This window comes from Phacochoerus africanus, chromosome 1 (genome assembly GCF_016906955.1).
Source record: "Phacochoerus africanus isolate WHEZ1 chromosome 1, ROS_Pafr_v1, whole genome shotgun sequence".
NCBI lineage: Eukaryota > Metazoa > Chordata > Mammalia > Artiodactyla > Suidae > Phacochoerus > Phacochoerus africanus.
This window is the reverse complement of record NC_062544.1, coordinates 226,120,308-226,139,160: the sequence shown is the minus strand read 5'-3', so window position 1 is coordinate 226,139,160 and position 18,853 is coordinate 226,120,308. Positions and strand designations below refer to the sequence as shown.

Below are 18,853 nucleotides of genomic sequence, written 5' to 3'. Positions count from 1 at the left end.
ATTTATTAAAAACCTACTATGTGAAAATACTGTTAGCCAAGAGTAAGGAAGTATGAAACCTATAAATACTAAATTGGAAACAAACTCTAAAGCTTTTCAGATATAATTGAATGATACACTCTGTAAGGTGCCTTCTGGATAGATGTTTACAGAGTTCCGAAAAGCTAGTTTGTTGCCAAATACTTATATGCTATTGTTACTTTCATTCATTAAAATCACACTCTTCACTATTTACCTACCTTTTATTTCTTATGGTACCTTCTAGGTGTTGGAGATACAAGCTGTGTAGAAATACAACCTCTGTATTTATGAAGCTTACTGTGCAGTGGTAGGCGGAATGAGACACACATAAACATACTCTAGTACAGGACAGTATGTAATCAGTGCCAAATGAGACATACAAATAAGTGCTTTAACAGTTCAGAAGAAGCAAGACCTTTTGGCTGAGGAACAACCCTTTCATAGACTAAAGTTGTTCAATACACAAAAAAGAAGGATTTGGACCAAGCATGAAGGCATCAGCCATCAGAGGTTTAGCTGGAGTACGAGGGGAGTGGTATGTACCCTGTATCCATAACACCGCTTGCGATGTATTGTCCTGTAATTAATGCTGACCAAAAATGTGCATGACTGAAAGAGGAGTCAACGTGGATGAGAGGCCAGGTCAGTGGTTCTGTATTAGCCCCAGATTATTAATTCCCTGTTAAAAGCTGGCATTATAATGACATTGTTTTCTTCCCATACTATTATGAAAAGTTCAGTCTTTTATCATTCAAGAGTGATGGGAGGTACAAGTCAGGGCTCATCCTTCCCAGTGAGGGAAAGACTTTGCCCATGTGAAATGCCATTGGTAAGGGAAGCACAATGTCTTGCAGAACAACAACAAATGAAATCCCCCATACCTCTTCAGGAAGATGACTCAGAATCCCTGCTCCCTAGAAATAAGGACAATGGAGGTGGGGTGCAGTAGATATGTTGGGATCCACACAAGAAGGCAGGCTACCATTCTGTAAGAAATAGAATTTGGGTGTCCTGACTTCTAGGTTGTGGGTTCTATCTATAGAATCATCTTCTTTTTTCAATTTTATTCCTCTTGGATATTCTGGTCCTTTATATCATGAAGAGTGGCCTTCTGTAGTTGGGGTGTGTGTGTCTGTGTGTGTGTGTGTCTTTTTAAGAGGGAGGATGACATTACTGATGTGCTTTTGTGAAGAATTCAAGGTTGTCTGGATCCTCAAAGAATGCAATTGAAAAAAAAATACTGTTTCTTTGATTCAATGGTGCTTACATTTGGGCAGAGTTTTCTTTTTCCATCCTCAAATACAATTTTTGAGACAATCTGCCCACAATGGAAAGCTTTGAGAGTTTCAAAAGTGTAGGCGAACCAAATAAGAATTAATCTCTGTGAAAACAGAGATCCAGGCACATGCAAAAAGTTTAGAAAAAAAATCTGGGCAGGAGGCAAAAGATGCCTGACATCTCTCCTAATTTAAGATGAGCTAGAGTAGGACAGGTGAGGAAGGGCCATGGAAGTTCCTCACCTATGCCCGTTTAACTTGAGTCTGTGTTGTCGAGGGGGCTAGCTGATTTGTTAAAATGTGTCCTATGATCTGACTGCATGAACCCAGAGGAGGCTAATAAAGGGAAGTCTAGGCTAACTGGGCTAAGCTAAAGTGGCCAACAGCTATTCACTCAAAAAGGACTGACCAGATCAATCTGCAGGATATCTATAGCAGTGTTGCCTTTTATTACCATATTAAAAGCCACACATCTTATTGGGTAAAAATTATTTAAAAATAGAAGGCTTGCAAACCACAGATGCAAAATTGGTGGAAGATAACAGTGATCACCTTTGAACACTTGGTACACACCCACCGGTTTTTCGTCTTATGTGGATTTCTCTACATATGTTATCTTATTTGATCCTCATGCTAACTGCAAGATTGCTATTTTGACCATTTTCTATGTGAGGTGCCAAAGGTTCAGAGAGGTTAGGTGAATATCCTCTGGTCACACAGCTAGTAGGGGCTAAGCTGGGATTCAAATCTGAGCGGTAGGACAAAAAGCCTGAGCTCGTCTCTGTGCCTTGTGCTTTTTATGGCATGGAATCAGTGTTGGGGGAACTCTGCCCAGCATCTCTGGTTAGCAGAGTGAATCGCTTTTATCATTTGCCAACATGTCATAGAAAAAACCCCAAACAACAAAAAAATTTAAAACTCCCGGCTCTAAGAGATTTCCTATCAACCACCTGAAGTCTGGCTTGCTTACATATTATTTGAATATCTGACAATCTTATAAAAAGTCTAACAAGAATAAAGAATTTTCTATTTATGCTCACTTCTATGTTAGTTAACAATCTCCTAGTCCTACATATCAACGTGCCTGGAAGAGTCTCTCGTTGCCAGAAACTTATTTGAAAATGCTGAAAAGTCAGAATTTGGGGCCTATATACTGACTAATACACCAGCTGTGAATTGGCTTGAACATCAGTAATATGATATTTCCCACTACAATTTGATTTGGTTAAAATGTGTTTGAAGTTCACCCTTTTATTAACTAGAATTACCACCTCCTGTAACTGGAGGGCCCCTGAGAGCAGGCAGCATGTTCAATCCTACCACCCACCTGCCATCAGCGCATTTCCTGGCAACAAATACTATTAAATTGACAACTACAGAAATAGGTCAAAATGTCTTTTCAGTAGTTGCTAATGTTCCCCTAATGCTGCATATACTCCCTTTGATTCTCCTGCTAACATTTTCTCTAACATCACAGGAACAGCAACTGGTAAAGAGAAATGACTAGAAGATGGAGAAGCTGGTGGCAGTGGATGGAGGAGGTCTTAGGAGTTCCCGGAATTTTCAGATAGAAAAGCTAAACTTCCCTAGGGGCCAAGGGCCAAAAACTCACTTCGCTGGTCAGTTGGGTGACCCAGAAAAAAAGGTCGTGTCCTTTAGGTGCTTTAATACCCTCCTTTGCAAAAGAGGAAACTCAAGATGACTGATTATTCAAATCTGAAAAATGCTCAAGAGTTCACAGGAGACAGAAGCCTTGACTTATCTCAAAGCATTGGGGCTTGAAACTTGTTTACACCACATTTATAACCATACTGGTTGGGGACTTGGCAAGCCAAGATAGAAACATTTTTATATAAAGAAATGATACCATGGTATATTTCTGTGAGAGAGACCCTCTGCTATCATTTGGGGTCGATTATTCACTGTGTAAACTTACATTTTTTTCCCCACGCTCTCTCTCCCAGCAAGAAAGTTTGCTTTTCTGAATTCAATTCCCATGGTGGATGGGTAGGTAGAGCTGTATCAGGATGTGGGGGATTCTAGGCAGACTAGTTTGGCTGGGGACAGTTTTGCTGTAGGCGAAGAGCAGGAGCCCTCCTTATTAATGAGGTACATTTCAATTTCCGACACTTCTTCTGAGAGGCAAACATCTCATGGGGGGGGGTCAAGTCATTCATGCTTGGATGCTCTAATCACTTCAATCCCCAGAGGGTTACCTCAGTGTAAAGAAGTTTTGAATTGGAGCTGGGGGAGGGGATAGGGATAATTTTGGAACTGGGGATGCTGAAGGAAAAAAAATCAGACGAACACAAGGGCCCTGGGCCCTGGAGGCAGAGGAGAGGAGGAAGGGAGTGGCCATGACTAAAGAGGACTCAATCTCTTTGGCAGTTTTTGCTCAGAGCCTTGTCTGGAGCTGGTGGACCACTGAAAAATCCCTTAGGTGGTGCCAAGGTCTCTGAGTAATGCTTCTGACCTCTCTGTTGTGCCATGGTTGTGCTGTGGCTAAGTCAGCACTGATTTGAAAACTTGCAAACTTCAGCCTATCTGGTTTAGGCAAATAAGGATTATTCTAATCTCCTATAATTTAAACTCACAGAGACTGCAGTCTGGCACCTCTCTATCAGATTCCTCCTGCCTGCCTTCCTTTCATGGGGGAGGGAAAACAGAGTTGTGAAAGGACAAGGGAGAAGACCAGAGATGGAAGGGGCTCACCTGCCTGAGGTTCCACCTTGAGTGAGGCTTCGTGTTAGATGAGCTTCTGGAGCCTCCAGGTAACCCTGGAGACATTGCTAGTGGTAGGAATGATTTTATGGGCTCAGGAAGGCTAACTAGCTTAAGGTGCCCATTCAGGTTCCTTTTTTCAGCTCCCAGCTCCTCTGACATATTTCTTCCTCGTTCTAGTATGGGTGCTTAGACACTGATTTACAAACCAGTCATCTAGAATACAGCTTTTGGGAATGTTGAGGATGCCCTGAATATCAAAAGCATACCTGGTTGGGAGTCAGAAGCCTTGAATTCTTCTGGTTAATACTCAGTTCTAACAAATTGTCACTGAGGACAGGTCCAGGCACCTCTATGGGATCTAGCCCTGACCTTACAATCCTGTCATCCACACTCATCAAGGTGGTGGTGAATGCATCAAATTCAGCAGAATCATTCTCACTAGATGTCCCATGTAAATTAAAGAAAAGTGCTTCCTCCTCCTAATGCTAGTTTGGGGTAAGGAGGATGAAAGGATTGATGGAAGCCGAATGCAGAAGGGGTATGAGAAGGATGTAGAACACATGGCAATGGTAGGAGCCTAAAAGGGATAGAAGCCGAGGGCTGGAGCTGGGAGGGAAATTGTTTTTAGTGTACACTGATGTGTTTGATCACATAATGGCTGGAAAGTCCTAGTCTAGAATAACCTGAAATTTAGATGCTCTGTTTAAAATCTCAATTTAATGGCTGAAGCCTATTTTAACTACCCGATAAAGGGCAAAGACTTCACTACTCTAACTATTTGTTCCAAGATATAACTTCTACCCAACCCCCCCTAAAAAAAAAAAAACTTGGCTGAGACCACTACAGGGTTTCTATATACAACACAAGACCATCTTGATGATAATCATCTTGAGGTGTTTGGAGGAGGGAAGGAGAGATGAGTTCTTCAAATCCACATTCTATGGACAGAAATCTTCAGAGTTTAACACAGGAATTAGCTTCTGAGGAGTTGAAAAAGAGGATCGTTTTCAGTAAGAGAAGATAGGTGACTAATACCTTCAGTTGGCATGTCAGGAAAAGATAAATTCCTGGCAGGACCGGCTACTTAATCTGTGGGGCAAAAGGCAAAATGAAAATGAAAATGTGGGGCCCCTTATTAAAAAATCATTAAGGATTTCAAGACAGCAACAGCTGAGCACCAAAGCAAGCCCAGGGCCCTTCTGAGCATGGAGCTCTGTGTGACTGCATGGGCTGTACAGCCAGGAAGGTGGTCCTGATTCTATCTGTACTGTTTACACCAAGGCATTCCAGTCCCATTATCACCAAACTAAGAAATTAAATTAAGAAAGATGCACCACCACTCTTAAAACCTTCAGTTAACCTCGTTTTCTTAGGGTAAGGACGCAACTGAATTCTACAGCAAGGATCAGAAAAAACTCCGGTCGGCCAATAGACGAATCTATGTTTGATAGATTACAATTGCGCTGGCTTCTGCTACATTTGTTACAGCCACCAATCCCCACTTCTGTCACAACCTAAAGAGGCCCAGGATATCAATGTCTGGGAATTGAAACATATTTTCTAAAAACATAAATTTCCCTGAAGCAAAACAAAACAAGCAGAAGTTACTATAAAGAAGTTGAGTTTCCTGGATATAAGTTCTAGCCCTGTTTTCTTTCTGGCCTTACCTTGAGCAGGTCTTGGGCATGTGCATACAGGCTCAGAAACACAGGTGAATTACTACAATAACTCTTTTCAGTTTGGGAGAAAATAGAGGAAACAGGAGAACCTGGTCTTAGCCCAGTAGGAGCTTACTGGGTTCACTAATAGTGTGCTTGCTCCCTCTCTCTCTTCTTATTATGCTAAGTTGGAGCTATGACTTCACTCTCCATGGAAGCTAAGTTTCTCTTTCCTGGATGCCTGGAATGGACCAGAGAAAAGCTATTAGAGGGTAATGGTCATGTCTAAAAAATCACATTTATTTATCTTCACCTGCCCTCCTCATGTCATTATCATTCCACTGAGGTCCGTATATAGAAAGCAAAGATTAAATCGCCAAGACGAATATCAAAAGAAGAACAGCAGCACCAAATAGATGAATGTGGCCTCTTTCCTAACGATCTTAGGGGTTTTATATTTACTGAGCCTGATTCTCGTTGGAACAGACCAGTAACCCGGACAGATGCCTAGGATGTTTGTGTAGGCTGACGTTTCTCCTCCCCTTACTATATAGCTCTGTCCCTTTTTCTAAAAAATGTGTCTAATATAGAGAACCAGTTCACTCCTACAGGGTTATACTTTGATACTATACTGCACTTTGATTATACTTCGACCTTGATTTAGGATTTTTAAAAAGATATCTATTGGCAAAATGAAGCTTTTATTTCACTTAATAGGCTTGTACTGCCTTGAGTAAGGCCACTAGGGCCCATAAGTAGTGGGAAATTCTTTGAATCTCCATAATTACGCTTAGATTTCAAATATCTTTCATTTCACAGAGGTGATATAGGCTCACTCGTCATTGCCAAGTGTTTTAACAATTGGTAATTAGAAGAGGAGATCTTAAAATTAAAAAAAAAAAGAAGTGATTGACCTTCACAACAGATGCATAGATAAAATCCCGATTCATTTATTTTGAAATCCTTCTCCCCTGCTGTAAACAGCTAGCTATAACATATACATTCATATACGTGTGCACAATCAGCCTTAGCAATACCGCTGTGAAGGAGATGAGGATAGATGGTTTTCTATTTATTTGACAAATATACTATTACATAGACAGGTTAAGTGATTTGTCCCGTACGGAAGGGTAGAGCTGGGGAAAAACAAAAAAACAAAAAATAAAAAACTGTTACTTCTACTCTTAGGTTATACCACTTTGGAATTGGGTGGCCGTTATTGTTTTTGAGCACCGTGATCTAAATAATTGGTAAGACAATTTTCCTGAAAAAAAGATTTTAAACTTTCTCCCTCCAACCCCCTGTGCCCCCGTGGTACTTTCTTTCTCCCTGTCTCCTCCTCTCCTTTGAGATTATGATAAACTATTGATAAATGTAGCTGCTCTAAGTTTATGCTTGCCCTTCATGGGTCCAGATGGATTTTAGCTCTTAAGACAGCACAAGGAGAAAAAAAAAATCACCTCTGAAATGTAATATGGATAACAATGCTGGGTTGGTGGTTTGAATTAACCTTGCTGTAACAGCTGATGCAGGTACAAGTGAGGGCTTGGACTTCCCTTTCAGGAGAGCTAGTCTACTGGCTCTGAACTGACCCAACAAGAAGCAAAGATTTCTCTGAGGCAAACCTCACTCCTCAGTACTCTGTTGTTCTCCTCGGATCTCAGACATGAGCCGAACCTTTTTTGCTGCACCTTCTGTGAACTACTGTACCTTGGAACTGTTCTCTACATTGGGGCTACATCCTCTAAGTTCTTAACTTTAGAAAGCCTTCTCTCTTTTGGTACATATTTGCATGATGCTTAACAGTGCTACACTTGATTAAAAAAAGTGGGCCTGTTATTTGGCCAAGGAAGGTTATTTTGGTATTATTTTAATTCTTTATTATCTATTTTGTTAATTATTTGTGTGAATAAAAAAAAATCCTCAATTTCTTGCCTTTTGTCATTCATGTTTCTGGTTAACATTTCCCAATGTTATCTGGCAAACACTTAGGAAATACAATTTTATTTTAATAAATCCCAACTAAAACAGAGTTGTGAAAGAAAACCATTAGAGAAAAACATATACTAAATTTTGAAGTTAAATGGAATAACAGTTACTTAATTCTGAAATATCTGCCACTCTACTCCTTTATATTAGGTCATAACGTTGCTAACAAAGTAGTTAGCCACACTGCTTTTTTTTTTTTTTTTCTAAATGAAGGCAGAAAATTGCAAGTTTCTTTTCTGATGATAAGAACTGTAACTCCTGCAGCATCACAGCACCTGAGTAGTGTCTGTGATTTGAAACGGGCTCAGTGATTTCTCTTAAAGAAGACTGCACGATCAAGACCTTCATGAAAGCTGCTTCTGTTTAGGACCCAGGCTCCAGGAGGAATGTCCTGGTTCCCTACAGAATCTGGGCTGGTTGTCATCCCATCAGGTATCCATGCCACTCAGACATGTACAGCGTGTGTTTGGGGACAACACACAGTGGAATAGGGAGGGATGCAGAGCTCCGTCGTTTCAGTACATTGATTGTAAGGAACTAGTTATGCTGTAACTGCTTTGCTCTTTTATATTCTAGGCAACACACTGGTGAATATAATTCATAATGAACATATTCAACATTTTTTCCATCAGTTCAATACATTATTCATAAATATTAGAGATGGAAAAGACCTAATAGATTACTGAGTCCAAACCTCCTTTCTGCACCACCCGTCCCCCCCAGCTGTTGATGCTAGCTCAAAAAACCCAAACCACAACAAATCAGGCAAAGAAAGCAACAAATTCACAAGTTTTACAAGTAAAAAGAAAGCTCCAAAGAAGCTAGTATTGAGGGTGGGTAAGTCCAAGGCCTTCCCTTCCTGCTGGTGGAGCTCTGAAGACTAAAAGTACAGTGGCTCTTTGCTGTGAAGACGAACCAAGGGAGAAAAAAATGCCAGTTTCTCCTTTTGAGAATCATAATTCAAGGTAAAGCCCAAGAGGCAGTCCCATGTCCTTGGCCAAGTGCTTCCTATCTGTCTACAACCTGCTGTGGATTCAGGCATTCTCTTCTCCTGTTAGAACCTGAGATATTGACGATAATGATAAAAAGAAAATGTAGAAATGAATAGAGAGTTAAAACTACTAGAGAATGCTCCCTGGGATTATCTGTACTATCAAGATAGGAAAACTTTGCAGATGCTACTGTCTCTCTAGAGGAATAAATGCTTGCATTTTAATATTCTCAGCAGCTGGTTCCTGTTGAATGCCATCAGGATGATTCAGCCACCCACCAGGAACACCAGTAACAGCAAGTGCACACAGAGAAATCTGCAAAACTTTCTTCTCTTGATGCCAACACTATTACTCTGGCAAAGTCAGAACTCTTTATTGAATTACCAGTTTCTACTAAATGTGACCTTGTTCGCCTCACAAATACCAGCTAACTCTCAAATAAATGGAACTTCTGGCTGATTAAGATCCAGCATTCTTCCTGATTTGAGCACACCCTGCTGACAGCCTCTTCTCGGCTATGGCCATGTGATCTGCCCCCTTTTAATTTTCTTACTATTCACCATAACCCTGAAGAACCAGCAAGATCCATATTCACCCTGAGTCCACCTTGTATGCCATCCTGCCTAGATTTGACCCTAAGCATTTAAAGCTATATCTTTACCCTGACATGTCACATGTTATTTTGTCATTTTCACTCCCCTAGAAGTTTCTCTTTTCCACAGAATGGGGTTGTATGCCAAGAAAACAGAAATGTATACATGAACTGCATTGACCTTAGGCCTCAGTGATATGGAATTACCGTAGCACATTCAAGTTAGAGAAAAAAATGCTATACTTGCTCCTTTCTTCAAACAGGCCAGATTAGACACTAAAGGGAAGAAACGCCAAAGATGACAGCTAGCTATCAAAAAGGTCTCACTGCCTCATTTTCAGGTCCCCAAAGTAAAATCTAAGGACATTCAACACAGATTCAGGTGCTCTCAACAGCCATGAAAATATATGGTTGGAGAGGGAATCTATAAATGTAATGAATACACAATTGGCTTATAACAGATGCAACTAAAATTAAATTCGATATCTTGACCTGCTCTCCAAAGTGAAAGTTTCTAGTTCAAGCTACAGACAGAGGTATAACAAGCTCATTAATCACCTGAACCAGAACTATAAGCTGACATTTCTGGGGATGCTCCAAAGAGAAATCCTAAGTGGTTGGGGGGCCTGTGGGGAACCTGAAAAGGGAGGTGGCACTGACAGCCTTCAGTGAGCAGTACTGGTATCTTTTATGGTGTACATAGTTCAGTCAGGGCTGACTATTCTAAACTTTTGGGAAATAAAGGATTTCTGTAAGGAAGTACTAGGACTCATGGACTTGCACAAAAAGATTCAAAATATTTTTATTCAGTCCTCATTATGTAAAAGTCACCATGTTTGTTGCTTGAAGAGATTTCTGAAGTCAATAAGCTCAATCTATGAGCTCAAGAAGAGTATTGTTGGGGAAGATTTAGAGGAAAGGGAGTATCAATAATGGTATTTACAACAACAATGACATTGAGCGATGACCATGTGCCAGTCATGGTGCTAAGCACTCTACAGACTCCATTTCAGGAATTCTCACAATATCCCAGCAAAGCAGTTATCACTTTCCTATTTACGGATGCGGAAAGTGAGGCCCTGTGAAATTTAGGGCATTGCCAAATATTACACAGACCTGCTCCTTACATTACAAGTAAACATGAAGATGGCTAGTCTATAAGACAGAATATGACAAAGACAGAAAATTATGGAAATAAAGGAGGCAGAATTTGCTTCTTTTGGAGAATACCAGGGAAAAGGAACGGGGTGTGGAAATACAGCGTGCACTTAGGAAACAAGGAGTAGCCCAGTTAAAATGTGTCTAAACTTGTTGACTGAGCACCCTCTGATCAGAACTCATATTTGGATAAGACAGTAAGATACACTGATCTGTATAGGAAGATTTCTAAGGAGAAAGACTTCTTTGCAAAAGATTTTTTTGACTCCAATTTCTCAATTTCTTTTTCTTTTCTTTTTTCTTTTTTTGGTGGGGATAGAGGAAAGAAAAGAGATGAGATACAAGTTACCTTGGAGGGGATAGGAGGCTCGAATGAGGGAAACAATAACAGCAAAAGGTGCCCAGGATACTGACATGGGTGCATTTTCTTTCGTTCCCCAGAATGTCTTATCCTTACCACACATTTGCCTGGGCCCCATCTATGGTAGGGTTATTTGTAGAAGAAATAGGAACACTAAGGGCTTGGTTATGTTGCTCCTTCCTCAGTGTCTTTCTAGAGTATCATCCGCCGCTTTTTTTTTTTTTTTTTCTTTTTAGGGCCACACCTGTGGCATATGGAAGTTCCCAGGCTAGGGGCAGAATTGAGCCACAGCTGCTGGCCTACACCACAGCCACAACAATGCCAGATCCAAGCTGTATCTGTGACCTACACTGCTGTTGCGGCAACGATGGATCCTTAATCCACTGAGTGAGGCCAGGGATCAAACCTGCATCCTCATGGACACTAGTTGAGTTCTTAACTCACTGAGCCACAACGGGAACTTCTTTTCCACTTTATTATTATTATTATTTTTTAATAAATCTGTTTTAGGAGTCAGGCTTGTGGTGTAGAAAACTTGAGTTCTAGCACAATTTGTCTTTCTCATCTTAAGGAAGTTCTGTCACTTCTCTGTTTAAATTTTTTAATATGGTGGAAGCCCAAGTAATATTTCTTATTCTGTTAAACACCTTACCCCTTTGGTGAAAATAAAACCTTGTGCTTTTCTGAAATTTGTTCACTCTTTTCCATTTAGAATCCCCGATTCACAGAATCCAATGTATAGCACTACTAATCAGGATGAATTTGTGGAGCTTTAGTTTCTCTGTTTTTTTGTTTTTAAGGCTTTTACTTTAAATTACACATTCCAAATATGTCATTATAATATATAAAACACATATTTTAAAATATTCTACATGGTCCTGCACCAAATATTTAATATTATTTTCTGGAGAGTTTGCTAACCCATTCACCCTTATTGAGATATCTAAGGCTCCTTTAAGCTCTAAGATGCAATGAGTATGATTCTATGATGCCGACATTTGCTTTGTTGACACTTAAAGCAGAGCTTTTCAACTTCAAACAATAGCATAACAAGTTGCTATAACAATTACGCTTATATGAATCTTTAAGCAGATGTACATAATAGCTCTTTATAATTATTACCACACTGGACAGCCAAACTTCAGAGGTTGTTAAAATTCTCTGCAAAAGTGAATTCTACAGTTGATTACATCCTATAGGGAAAAGTATTGCCTTTCTATCTACTTTCAAAATTTATTGATTCTTTTTTTGAGGTATCTATTAATTTTGCAGCTAGCTACAAGCTTTAAGCACCTCTGTTAATTCTAACCATTAGCCCTCTCTGTCACAGCTCCTGTGTCTCACCCTTCTGACCTTGCCCACTGAGGTCACTCTTCCTGATGTAATCACACTTGCTTCTTTGTAGTTACATTCGTCACAGTGCTCATTAGAATTATCATCATTCCTACTGCACCTTAGGTCAACGCAATTAAATGTGCTTATGCAATTTGTTGTCATTTTAATTTTTCAGCCAGGATTTCTTCATCTAGAAAGACAATTTTATTTTATCTGATCAATAAATAACTAGACACTAATAAGACTGGTAGAAAATCGTTCACTAGGGCAAAATCTTAAATCTAGAGAGGTTTCTATAAGCTTGGACAGTGGGTATTTCACTGACCTTGAATCCACAGGTTCAAAATATATTGGTGTCAACTTAGTCTTTCAATCTAGTGGAACAATAAGGATAAGATATGCATGATTTATATTTATGTGTGTGTTGAATTTAATAAATTAGTCAAGAGTCAAGGTATTTTTAAAGAAATACTCAGTCTGTTCCACAGTGACTAACTTACTGACTTTCAGATATAGCCTAAAATATTCTTTTGCTGTGGCTTAAACATTTTTTTTTTTTTTTAAGTAAAGACTGTACATAGACTGTAAGCGGCAACGCAGTTCACTGTGACTTTCTATATAGCCTTCAGTTTTTGCTCTTTCTATGGTCAGGGTATGTATCAATAAATAAATCGACAATAGTTTAAGTCTAGAAATTTTTATTTGGCTAAATTCTGAAAATATAGCTTAAATAGAGTTGAAAGCTCGGCATATCATCATTTCTTTATATTATAAGGCTTACAATGCCACCTTATAAAAGATATATTCGTTTATTTTCATGTTCAATCAAAAGTGTAGGGTTTCAGGCCTGGGAATGGATTACAGATCGTTCTCTCCTGGTTATTTTTGGCTTTAAGTATATTGATCATTTTATCATTTTCTTGTTTTAAACTGCTTTAAACACAGCACAAATGTTATTCTCATCATGCCAGAAATGGGTTTGGAATTGATTTTGAGTTTCCATCAATTTTACTCTTTGCTCTCTGTGAGAAGTTTTTCACTAGCTTAAATTCAAAAGGATAGTTTTGTTCAAAAGATGTCAGAGTACAACATTCAGAGATCCTTAGCTGGACAAGAAAACTCACATTTTCTCTGTTACAAAAGAATAAACATCATTGAAGTTATTACCATGGACTTTATTGAAATTAGTGAAGAATCATTCATACGAATGCTATTTCGAGGACTTCCTCCCTCTTTCTCTTCATTTAAGTGTTCGACAAAAGCATGTATCTTCTGAGAAGCTGGCCTGATTGGTCCAGGTTGGCACTGTTTCAGTGTTTGGCCTACGGTGGCTGCTTAGGAATAATTTCGTCTCATCCTCTCTATTTTCCTGGACCGTATTGGACTCAGACACGTGGTATGCAAAGGAAATCCAATTCCCTTAAAAATGCTATTTCTTTTGGTACTAAAGCCAAGCCCAGTTCTACTTGGGCCAAATGATCTTATCAAGATTTAACAAGAGATATTCAGTAATATCTCCAATCTGGGAGAAGACCTTCTACTAAGAAAGATAATTTTTTTACATATAGGATGCATGTAGTTTCACTTCTGGTAAGAGGGAAGGACATGATCGAACTTATTCTATTGGTACTGAGATAAACACAACACTGATGCAAAATTTATGGCAATTATTCATGTCAACTAATTGAAAAAGAAATAAACAAGTAGTTCTTTCCATATAAAAGGAGATACTGGAGATCTATTTTCAGTTATTGCTGAAAATATTTTGGCTTCCATAAAGGCACTTTCCTAATACAGCTGCTTTGCCCTCCTCTGCGCTGTCACAATTCAGAATTTGTAACATTTCAGCCAGGTTTTCTAGACTAATTGGATGAAACAATTGTATTACAGTATGAAGATTCCTTTGCAGAATCAAATGAGAGGAGATCTGCACAGTTCAGATAGCCTGGAAGGTTTGCAGTGAACACAGCCAAAAATCCTATATGTTCCATACATCTTTCTATGTTACTATACAGTAATAATCACTTGTATAGTAAGTGCTAGGATTTAACTTCACACTTAAGAATTATCAACAAACACAGGGAGAGGTTTAGATATGTAAACCTCACTTCCCACCTCATCCTTACTTCTCCCCTATGCTGTTTTATGTTTCAGAATGAAATGCTTCATCTTTTTTGAAAAGTGCCAGGAAATCTCTCCTCTAGCAATCTAAGCCCTTGCTTTTACATGTGTAGTATGACACACCTAGAAACAGAGAGCCCAACAAACCAGAGTGGGACATTAATTTAAATGCAGACTTAGGGGGAAGAGCTCCATCTACTGAATCAGTTAGATCATAGTCTGCACCCTATAGTTATCCCATTCACTACTTTCAACCTCTTATAGGCTCTGGAGAACTGAAAAGTTACAGACCCCCAAAACAACTTTCACTCTGTTGCCATTTTGGATATTTCCCAGATACCCTGAGCCCTTTCCTCTGCCCTTCCCAATTTCCAAAGCTTTCTATATTTCAATATAAAAGAAAAATGGAATGCTTTGCTGTATCAACCATCTCTGGAAAGAGGTAGAGAGCCATTGGAAATTGAAGGAAAAGCCCAGAGAGCTGAAGGAAAAGCAATAATAATAATAATAAAACAACAACAACAACAACAAAATGCTCTACCTGACCTGTTGGCAGTCCAGGTAAGAAGCACAGAGACGATTAGTAGCCTACTTACTCCTCCTGCCTTGCATCATTGCTGGGGAAGTCTGCAGCCACCCAGGATCAGCTCTTCTGGGTTCTCCCCAGCTGCACAGTGTTGTGGCATTGGGAATTTGCTGTGGCTTCGTAAGATTATGGGGATGTGCTTCAGCAAGCCAAAAAAGTCACAAACAAAATTCAGGAGAGAAAAAAAAAAAGTACAAAAACAGCTGATCTTACTGGAGAATCTCTTGGCATTTTCCTACATATGCCACAATTTTCTTTGGTATTTCCTGGTTCTGTGATCAGAAGAGTTATCACATCACGTTTATTATTGTTGTTTTTCGGGGTTGCTGGTGGTGAGGGGTGGGGTGCCAAGGTAAAGATTACCTCTCCTACTTGTTTCAAAGCTTCCCAGGAGATAAGGTTAAAAAGTTTTTTCTTCAGAATATTGAAGACATATAGAAATCATATATAGGAAAAAACAGCCAGAGCCTTTTCAGATTGGGAAAGTGAAAAAACTTTTTAACCCAGTAACAAATACGGAACAAAGCAAATCGTACCTAATAAACCTGAAGGTTAATACAGCTCCGTAAAATTCAGGCGTGTATAAGACTTAAAAAATACTCTGTTAAGGTAAATTATTAGAATACAAAAAGACATTAATAAGTATATACCTATATTAAGAAATCAGGGGGAGGGAACAGTTAATTGGATTTTTAAATTACAGAAAAATAATAAAATATAATAAATTAATAGGTTTGCATTAATGCCAATCCCTTTTTTATGCAAAAATAGAATTAATGTAAAGTGGAGCTGTATCTTTGTATGTCTGTGGTTATATATATGTATATCTGCACAAAGTATTGCTAACTGACATTTAAAGGTGATATGTGGCAGAGAAATCAAAACTTTGAATTATTTTAAATTGGGAATTTGAAATATCAGAATTAATCTGGCAAGTTTTATTCTTTTTTAAAATACATTCAATTTTCAGATTCCATTTTAAATCATGGAAAGAAAAAATTCAGAAGAGCACTGCATACATGTACAATATGTATTTTGTAAAAAATTTCATTTGCATTTCTTAGAATATTTAGTTCTCAAAAAACGGCTAATTGCCTTTTCTTCAAGCCTCTGCAAGGCAAGTTCAATTCTGAGTCAAGAATGACAAATTTCACCTCAAAATGAAATTTGTTTGGATAGTTATAAAGGCCTGAAAAATGAGATTATCTCCACCATAACTATAACAAACAGCTAATGAATAAATATATCCTGGCAAGAATCGATAAGAATTGCAAAGCCTGAGAGGGTCACCGCAGATTTGAGAAAGGTAACCAAGTGAGGAAACATCAAACGGAGTTAATGGAGATAAAGCATTCTGAAAAATGGAAAGTGTTAACAATCCTTGACAGGAAAGAATATACTTCCACAGGGGTGACAACATCAAAATGAAACAAAACAACCAAAAACAACTGGAAATATATATCTCCTGGAGCAAAGGAGGACTACTTATTCAGCAAGAGGAGAACCTACTTCTTTGTCATTCCCTTTGGAAGCCTGGCTTAAAAAAAGAAGGAAAAAAAAAAAAGGTTGCACAAAAGATACATGTGTTCTTTTTCTGGTATTATTACAGGCCCACCTAGATTTAGCTTTCGATTCCAGATGAGATCAGGCATGTTCAGACTAGCACATCTTTGCTCTGTAAGCACAGAGCTGCTATCATTTCACTGGCAAATTCTCGGATCCCCAAATTTATGCACAATAGATGCCCTTAAAAATCTGCAAATTTTCTGCTTCAGTCAAATAGCTCATTGAATTCAATTTTTTCTTATTTTACTCTGCTAGTATTAAGCCGAAAAGTTAGGGTAGGCGACTCCCATAAGAAAGGAAAGTTGAATAGTACTTACCCTAAGTATAGTGTGCCAGCCTTAATGGGGACCTCTACTTTTGCTCTATGGTTTTTAGAAGGGAATCCAGGTCTAAACTCAGCTCTCGCCCTTTTCCCTTCTGGAAAACTGAGTAGACTCACTGAAGGTGGCTGTGAGAAAGATCTTACAAAATCAACAGCCTTACCTGTGGCCATTCAGAAGACTGCACTTTGGTGTGTGTTTAAAACTATGAATAAAGTCAGATACAGCGCATGCTCAGCAGGCAATTTAAAAATATTTATAACATTGTTGTTTCAAAAACAAATTTCCTCAAACAAAGCAAAACTCACATTTCTTATCCATGCCAAGTTTAACGTTCTGAGACAAAGGTGTTTTGGAGTTTTCTGCTGGGGGAGAAAAGGGCTTCTAAAATTTTTTGTTGAACGAAAAATAGTTCTCTCTTCCCTTTTGGGTAGTCTGAAAGAGGTGGAATAAAACTGCCTCTAAGTTCCAACAAAATCCACCTCGGGCTAAGATGAGGCATTAGAAATTTAAGGCCCGTAAAAAATAATTTTGGGAGAGTGACAAGGAACTAAAAACTATGGGTTTAAAGAATGTAATGGTCATGTGAACCTTCAAGGCAGTCTTGCTTGTTACTACACAAAACAAAAAAAATTCTGATACAAATAGGATATATTATGTTATGTAGAGATAAGTTATGCACTGAGAAGGATAATGCATAGACAACTATTTGCATACCTAGAGAAGTCAGGTTTTTCTTTTGCTAACTAAAATCTGAACTCTTGAAAAGCGAAAAGGAAATAACGTTGAAAATTTAGGAGAAACCCAGCAATAACATCAGTATAATTCCTCTTTTTACAGAGCAGGCATGGAGAGGAAGGCAATCACATATCTACTGGCTAAATGATGAGTTAGAAAAAATAAAAATTGGATTAAATACAGTTTTTAAAGTCCTAACTGCAGCAGATGCCTGTGTTACCCCTGGCTGGGAATTTTTCCCCTTTCTCCTCCTTGAGTTTCTCTCTAAGTAGTCCATTTTACCATCTATCACCAAACCCTGCATGACCCCTAGATCTCACAGATCTTATTTAAACCTTTCACTTAATTCTTAAGTCTCCGAATGACTTTCAGCCCCTGTTCTACTTTCCAGGGGTGCTCAGCTGGCCTCACAAAAGCTCCACAGACACATCGTTCAGTATCTCTGATGCTTTCAAGCTCAGCAGAGGATGCCAGAAACAAAACAAAACAACAACGAAAAAAATCCCAACGATTACAAAAAAGTTTATTAAAGTGAAACTAGGAGTACAGATTTGAAGAAGTTGCTTCTACTTTTATTTCCCTCTCAGCTCAGCACAGGTGCTTCCTAACTTATACTACTGTGCATGCTGATGAGGGGGAGGGTTAAATTAAGGTGAGAGAGTGGGCCAAGGGCCGACCAGCAAGCATTTAGGATCTCCAGCCTCATGTGTTAATGGATGTGCCTAAAAATGGACCCCCCAAAAAGCCCCGAGTGAGGTTTCTTTTTGGCAAATGATTAAACCAGTATACTGAAATAATTAAAGCTTTGTCCTTAAATAAAGCATCAGATCAACAGAACAAAAACAAAGATAAAAATTGCACACACACACACATGCATGCGCGCGCGCGTGCACACATACACACACACACACACACACACGCACAGATACACAAAACTAGCGGGTGAGGGGAGAAGGAAATTAAATAAAAGAAAACAAACAGAGTCCTAACAGGCCATTCTCCGAAAAGGAATCTAAATAAAAAGTCATATGATATCTGATAGTGCAGGACACGTCGCCAAGAACTGGAGCGGATTGCCTACAGGAAGAAAGGGCCAGTGTATTCCAGCTCAAAGAGCTTTTCTTTCCTTCTCCTCTATTTTTTTTCCCTTTTCTCCTCGACTGTGAATGTGTTACTCTCAGGTCAGATGCATGAAGAATCCCAGAATGACAGCTATCACCTTTCACTGTACTCCTGGCGGCACAACTGGCTGATAGGAGCTGCCTGAGTTGAGATCTGAGGGGTTGGTCAGCTTTCCCTACAGCCTCTTCCAGTAGCCCCTATGTCCCTTTCATAGACCCCCCTGGTCACATCAAAAATAGATCACCAAAAAAGGCACTAGCAAAAAACAAAACAAAAAACAAAAATGCAAGCAC

At 39.0% G+C, this 18,853-nt stretch overlaps 1 protein-coding gene across 11 annotated transcripts in view; it reads right to left on the bottom strand.

Annotated features, from left to right (window-relative positions):
- Positions 1-18,853, bottom strand: part of ZBTB20 (zinc finger and BTB domain containing 20) — a 799,736-nt gene that overhangs the window by 98,002 nt on the left and 682,881 nt on the right. Inside the window, exon 1 of one of the 11 annotated variants that reach the window (XM_047791883.1) lies at positions 16,698-17,419. The exons of the other annotated variants lie outside the window; for them this stretch is intronic. The gene's annotated coding sequence lies outside the window, so the exon portion shown is untranslated. Of the gene's footprint in view, positions 1-16,697; positions 17,420-18,853 lie in introns of those variants that run through there. 11 annotated transcript variants of the gene reach the window in all.